Here is a 7079-nt window from a genome sequence, read left to right as displayed (position 1 = left end):
TCATTCTTTTTTGATGTGTAATTTTTATTGAAAGTTTGCCTTGTTTAATTGGATAAATTATTTTAAAATGCATTGCTACTGATATTTACTTATGAAATAAAGAATATTATAGCTTTAAGTATGTATACGTTCCTGCTTTTAAAAATGATAAAACACTGGTTGTTCTTGCAGAAGACCCGGGTTTGAATCCCAGCACCCACATGGCAGCTAACGACTGTCCATAACTCCAGTTCCAGGGGATCCGACAGCCTCTTCCGTCCTCTGCGGGCATTGCACAACACAGGAGCACTTAACTACATGCAGGCAAGACACACATAAACATAGATTAAAAATAATAAAATATTTTTAAAAAATGCTATATATGGATGTATTATGTTTCTGTTGCTGTGATAGAAACACTGATCAAAGCAACTTATAGAAAAGGAAGAGTTTATTTGAGTTTATGGTTCCAAGGAGCAAGAATCCACTGTGGTGGGGAGGAGTGGCAGCAGAGGTGACTGGAGGAGGAGTGGAAGCTAGGCTCTACATCTTCAAACAGGCACAGGAAGCAAGAGAGCAACTCAAGATCCCACAAGGCTTAAGAACTCTCTATGCCTGCCCCTAGTGACATGTTTCCTCCAGGATAGCCACACCTTCTAACATCTTCCAAAACAGTGAAATCAACTTGGAGCCCATGGAGGACATTCTCATTCAGTCCACCACAAGGGCAATGTCCTCCTTTTGCAAGTTAACTCCTTTTAATAATGCAAATGAAGATACTAAAGAAGCTTCTATGGTGGTAGATTTCCACTGGCTTTTTCTAAAGGATTTTAGGGTTATTATTCCTAACCAGCCTATAGACTAGCAAAGTGCCAAGGATGGACTCCTATTTTGAAATTGTTGACCAGGGGTCATCCCATAGACCTTCAGACAATCTTGGCCATTACCCATAATCTTGGTTACCTACCAGAACTTGTTGGTAAGAGAGTATGGCTGCAGATACTACATATATAAGCCATAGAACAAAGAATGAGAAATCAAGCTGGTGCTGACTTCAAAGCCTCATCTCTGCTAGCTAGCATTCATATTGCTGGAAGATGCTATGAATGTTACTGGAAAACAAAATTAACCTTACCCAGCTGTGAACCCCGCATGCTTCAACAGCACTTTGACCTATAGTGCAACAGTGACACAAATATTATGGGAATAACCATTTACTTTCTAATTGTATTTGAGATATGCTTTATAAGAATGAGCCAATATCTGACACTGATAATCATGTCAAGGAGCATGTGACTAGACAGGACACAGGCTATAGTTGAGAGACTATATTAATATTAGAGTCAGTATTTATCTAACTCTTAATGACTTATTGTCGTACTGTAGAGAAATACATCTCTTAATATTAACTAGATACAGTATTAAACTGACTCTTAATGACTTATTGTCATACCATAGATAAATACACCTCTTAACTCTTACCAGAGCAGTTTTCTTATGTAGCAGATGGTGATTAACACAGAAACTCACAAACTTCTCAAGTGCAGAGAATAGCAGTCTCCAGACTGTCTATCCTGAAAAGGACACCTATATTAAACTTCAGCCTCCAAAGACTCAGGGATCATTGAAGAAGAGGGGGCAGAAAGACTGTAAGAGCCAGAGGTGTCAGATGACAAGAAGGAAACCGAACTTTTCAGACAGCTTGGAAGTTACTCATATGAACTCACAGCAAGAGAGACAGCATGCACAAGTAAGTACCAGTCAGACAAAAATCCCAGCATGTATATGGGGATGTGGGTGAGGAACTACTGGAAACTGATACCAACTGGGAAGGAGAGAGTCAGTGTCTTTAAAGGATGTGACTCTTGGTAGGTTAACAGGACTTCAATGGATGGACCAAAACTAAAGGACATTTGGGGACACAAATTAGACTCTAGAGGCCTTAATATATATAATAGAGTATATGCAGTATGTGTTATATACAATACAGTAAATGGAATTGGGCAATGGATAGTAAGGGAGTATGGATAAGGGAGGGTATCTAAATATGAGAAAAAATTTTGTATGAAATTCACAAAAATGTAATAAAAATGGAAGAAGCTATATTAGTGAATTAGAACATTTTAAAGATTAAAATTAATTTAAAGATGGATAAACTCTCTTAACAGATCTCTTTTTCATTTTATTTTATTATTACTTTTTCCTTGCTTGGTATTAAATCTAATGTCTTGTATATGTTATGTAAGTGCTCTACCACTGAGATATATCCTCAATACCTGGAGGTTATATATCTAATTGATGTTACCAGTACTGACCAAAAGCACTGCCTCAAATTTTAATATAAACGATGTATTTAAATATTTTATACTAGATCTGATGTGTTACTTCAAGTATCTTAATTGCCTTAATTAAGTTAATTGATGTGGAAAACCCAGCTTACTGTGGGCAGCACCATCCCCAGGCAGGAGGTCCTGAACTAAATAAGGGTGGAAAAATTGTGCTGAGTACACACAAACAAACAAGTATTTCTCTCTGCTTTTGACTATGGATGTGGCATGTTCTGCTGTATTAAATTCCTGCCACTCTAACTTCCTGGCTATGATGGACTGTAATCTGGAACTGCAAGCCAAAATAAACCCTATCTCCCCTAAGTTTATTTTTGGCATAGTAATTTATCACAGCAACAGAAATGAAACTAAATCTCCAGTGTATACTGTAGATATAATAATGTGCTTCTCTCTCTCTCTCCGTGTGTGTGTGTGTGTGTGTGTGTGTGTGTGTGTGTGTGTGTATAAAATCTTCAGTAACTGTACTTTTATCTTTTTATCTTCAGGGTACTCAACGGCTGTTTAGCTGGATTTAAGACCCATTCAACTGGTTGGAATTCATGTGAAATACTGTAAACATAGCCAAGTACCCATGGCTGGAGAGGTCATAGGCCTTAGAAAAATACCTGCTTCTATACGTTCCATGGATAATTTCTTACTATATTCTAAATAACCTTATATTTACAGATAACTGCACCTCTTCACACTATCAAGGACACTTATTTTTTCAACAGAAGGAGACAACACAGTTTCAAACCGGGTCAAATGCAGAGAATAAGTGACTCTGAGGGTGCCCAGCCTTAAGTGAAACATTTACAATGCAAACTCTACAACTGAGGCTCAGGGAATATCATAGAAGAGGGGACTGAAAGAATGAGCCAGAGGGACAAGACACTTACCGCTAATTAGTGCATTCTAGACCTGATGGGGAATCTGCACCGATGAAATTTCCACAGTATGATAGTCTAACAAGATCTTCATAACGAGAAAACCAATTTACATGTGAAGGTGGGTGGGGGTAATTTCATGGGGTCCCACGTCAAGACGAAGAGCTATAGGCAATCAATGGATGATGAGGGGAAAGAATAAAAGTTTGCTCCAGGGACTAGCTCCCTGAGTGGTTATCTAGTTCCAAATGGATAGCCCTAAACACAGGTATGCACAAGCACTGCCAAATGGATTCAATGCATTGTGTGTGTGTGTGTGTGTGTGTGTGTGTTTGTGCGTGTGTGTGTTTACAAATGTATGTATAGGTAAAAAATAATAAAGAGGAAGACAGGAAATTGAGAGAGATTGGAAGGGACATGGGAGGAGTTGGAAAGGACTGAGAAGGACAGAAATAATGTAAAAAAATACTCATATGAAATTCTCAAAAGTTAAAACAAGTAAAGGATTTGAAGGATTTGAAGTCTGGGGTGCGTAGTAAGATGTAAATGGTGAGGGAAGGGAGTCTGAATATGATCAAAATACACTGTATGAAGTTCTTGAATCAATAATAATATATGTATATATATGAAATAATACAACAAACACAAGCACTCATGAAACAACTGATTTGAATACCCTGAAAGTTCCTTCATGCCCATTTTACAATCAATTTCTTATCTGAAAAAAAACATATATTTCTATTATAGTAATGTAGATTTAATATATGCATATGCTCTTTTGTGTATGCTTAATTTATATAGCATTTTGAGATTAATCAAGATTATTTCTTGTGTCAATAGTCTATTTGTATTATGGAAAAACATATAAATATATCACAATGACCTAGCATTCTTATCTCTTTCTTTGGTAGTGGTTGACGTTTTGCAACAGGGTCTCATGTAGCCCAGGCTGGCTGCAAACTGGCTATGTAAACCAAGATGAACATAAACTCCTGATACTCCTCATCTCTCAGGTGGTGGGGTTATAGGCATGCTCCAACATGCCCAGTTTATGTGATGCTAGGCGTCAACCCCATGGTTTTGTTCATGCTAGGCAATCACTCCCCCAACTCAAAATTCATGTTATTACAGGGGTACTGCATTTGTTCTATTGTACATAAGCTGCTATTAACATTGCACAAGTTTTCTGGAGAAATGCTTTCAATTATCTTGGGTAAATAAGAGCAAAATAACATTGTATTTCTGAATGATAGTTTCCTCAACTGCACAGTGTTAGAGCTTAATCATAAAGCCTATATATATGCTAGGTTAACATGCTGCCACTTACGTACATACCTAGCCTAATTGTCTAAAAATGTTATACTATTTTATGCCTCTAGTAGTAAAATGTGTGTATCTCAGTGTCTTGGTCAATGTGGGTTAGTATAACAAATTACAATATTCCAACTGTACTCAGAACCTCAGAAATTTACTTCATCATTTAGCAAGATGATTCAGCTGGTAAAAACACATACCATCAAGTCCAACAACCTGAGCTCAACTCTTGGGCTTCATTTGGTGAAAAAGAGAGTCATCTCCTGGGAGTTGTCTTTTTGACCTCCCACTGTGCCATACACACACACACACACACACACACACACACACACACACACACAAAGAGAAAAATAAGAAATGTATTGATCACAATTTGGAAGCTGATGTTCCTGATCATGGTGACTGCATGATTCACTTCCAGTGAGAACCCTCTTCCAAATAGTAGAAAGAGAGCAAGCTAGCTCCCTGGAATCTTATTATGAGAGAACCAATCATATTCACGAGGGCTCCATACTCATGCCCTGATTAGCTCTCAAATGTCCTATCTCCCAAATCATCAGCATTAGTGACTAGATTAAAACAAAGAAATTTTCAGGGGACACAAACACTCAGTCTCTAATATTCTGTTGCTCCACATCCTCCTTAAACATTAGCATAAAACAAACTGGCAGTTAGGAAACAGTTTGCAATTGTGGTCTTAATTTGAATATCTGGGATGACTACTATAAGAAATGTTTGAATATTCTTGGTGTAAATACTTTGCTAGAAACACACATTGTAAAAATTTCCTTATGACTGTCATGCCTTTTCATGTTCTTAATTGTATGTTTTCAAGAATATGAATTTTAAATTTTGATGAAATTTATTTTATCATTTTTTTTCATTTAATTACTTATTCTTTGTGAACTCTAAAGGTTGAAAAGTTTTTCTTTTTGCTTACTCACAGATTTCAAATATTATTTCTATGTTTTCTCATTAGAAATTTTATGATTTTTATCTTTTATGTTTTGGTCTATGATCTCTTTGTGAATGAATTTAGTAACAGTGAAAAATTTAAGATATAAATTTTCTACGTGGAAGAATCCAGTGTGGAGAACTCTGGGGTGCCCACCGCCTCAGCTTGACGTTCATGGACGTTGGATGTCTCAGAAGCAGGGATGGTCAGCTTTGTCAGGGCATAGCAGGCCACAGCAGATGTCAGGCCTAACTCCAAGTTGGAGGGTGCAGTGGCGGGGTCGTGTCTGGATTTGTTATTCGTGCCCTGATCAACCTTTGGCCGTCATCAAGATCTGTTTCTAGCTTCAGACTGAATGCCTGTGTCAAAGTGACCCCGACAATAAATATCTTGGGATCTCCCAAGCCTGCAAGTAGATTCTTCAGGAAGGCCTAGCAGCCTTCTGGAAAGGACATGTTCTAGCCCAGATTCTCTCTGTGGCTTATGGAGCTGTCCAATTTTTGTCATTTGAAGAGCTGGCTGAGATGCTTTACAGGGCCAACTTGTATGAAATTCACGAATTAGCACACTTCATTTGTGGCGGGCTGTCTGTGGGCTTAGCCACTCTGGCGGTGCAACCTGTGGATGTCCTATCCACACTCCTTGCAGCTCAGGGTGAGTCCAAGATCTATAGCAACCTGAGTGAAGCTATGACTACGTACAGGACTAAGGGCCCCAAAGGTCTTCTACAAAGGCGTGACTCCCAACGAGGTGATCACCATCTTCCTGTATGCTGGGCTGCAGTTCTCCTTTTACCACTCCTTGAAGCATGTCTCGACTGGGTTGTACCGCCAGATGGAAAGCAGACCAAGAACCCAAAAATACTGCTTTGTGGTGTGGCTCTGGAGTCATCCCCAAGACCCCTGTGTACCCCCTGGAATTCCTCAAGAAGTGCCTGTAGGTGGGAGGGTTCAAACAGGCAGGATCTACCTTTGGCCAGGTAAAGAGCTGTAGGGGCCTCCTGGATTGTACCAATCAGGTGCTACAAGGAAATGGCATGCAAGGCTTCTTCAAAGGCTTGCCCCCAAGCCTGCAGAAAGCTGCCCTCTCTACCGGCTTCATGTTCTTCTGGTATGAGTTCTTCTGTAACTGCTTCCACTGCATAAGGAGAGACGAGAGATAGTTGTGAGGGCAGGAGGTCCCTAATGTCTTCACTTGGAGGAACCTCCCTGAAGAAGCAAGACTCAGTCTCTGAGCTCATACTGTATAATGGATGCTGCCTGGTTGGCCCTCCAGACCAGCTCTCCTGAGGATGAAGCGTCATCAAGACCTGGTGGCAGAAGAGCAAGGGTTCCCTGTGTGAAAAAAAAAAACAAAAACAAAAACAGAAACAAAAACAACAAAACAGTGAGAAGGAAGCACAAGGGCTGTGGAAATAAGGCCCCTGAGAGGGAACCTGGCATTGTCTCTCCTGTGTCCAGCCCAACCAAAAAAGAATCAGATGTCATCCTGGTTTTGTACTTCTGTCTTTGGGGAGATCTCTCCTAGTTCTGGAGGGGCCGCAACTTGAATGCAGAGGGCTGGGACTTGGCTCTTTGCAGAAGTTTGACCCCTACAATGTGATCCGTTTCTCCTACA

General features: G+C 39.6%; 1 pseudogene; it reads left to right on the top strand.

Annotated features, from left to right (window-relative positions):
* Nucleotides 1–2399: 2399 nt before the first annotated feature.
* Nucleotides 2400–6624, top strand: LOC103729879 (annotated as a pseudogene).
* The last annotated feature ends 455 nt before the right edge of the window (nucleotides 6625–7079 follow it).

The sequence above is a fragment of the Nannospalax galili genome, unplaced genomic scaffold (genome assembly GCF_000622305.1).
Source record: "Nannospalax galili isolate Female #2095 unplaced genomic scaffold, S.galili_v1.0 scaffold892, whole genome shotgun sequence".
NCBI classification, from domain to species: domain Eukaryota; kingdom Metazoa; phylum Chordata; class Mammalia; order Rodentia; family Spalacidae; genus Nannospalax; species Nannospalax galili.
Note: the sequence above shows the minus strand (reverse complement) of the source record. Positions and strands in the feature narration are given on the sequence as shown.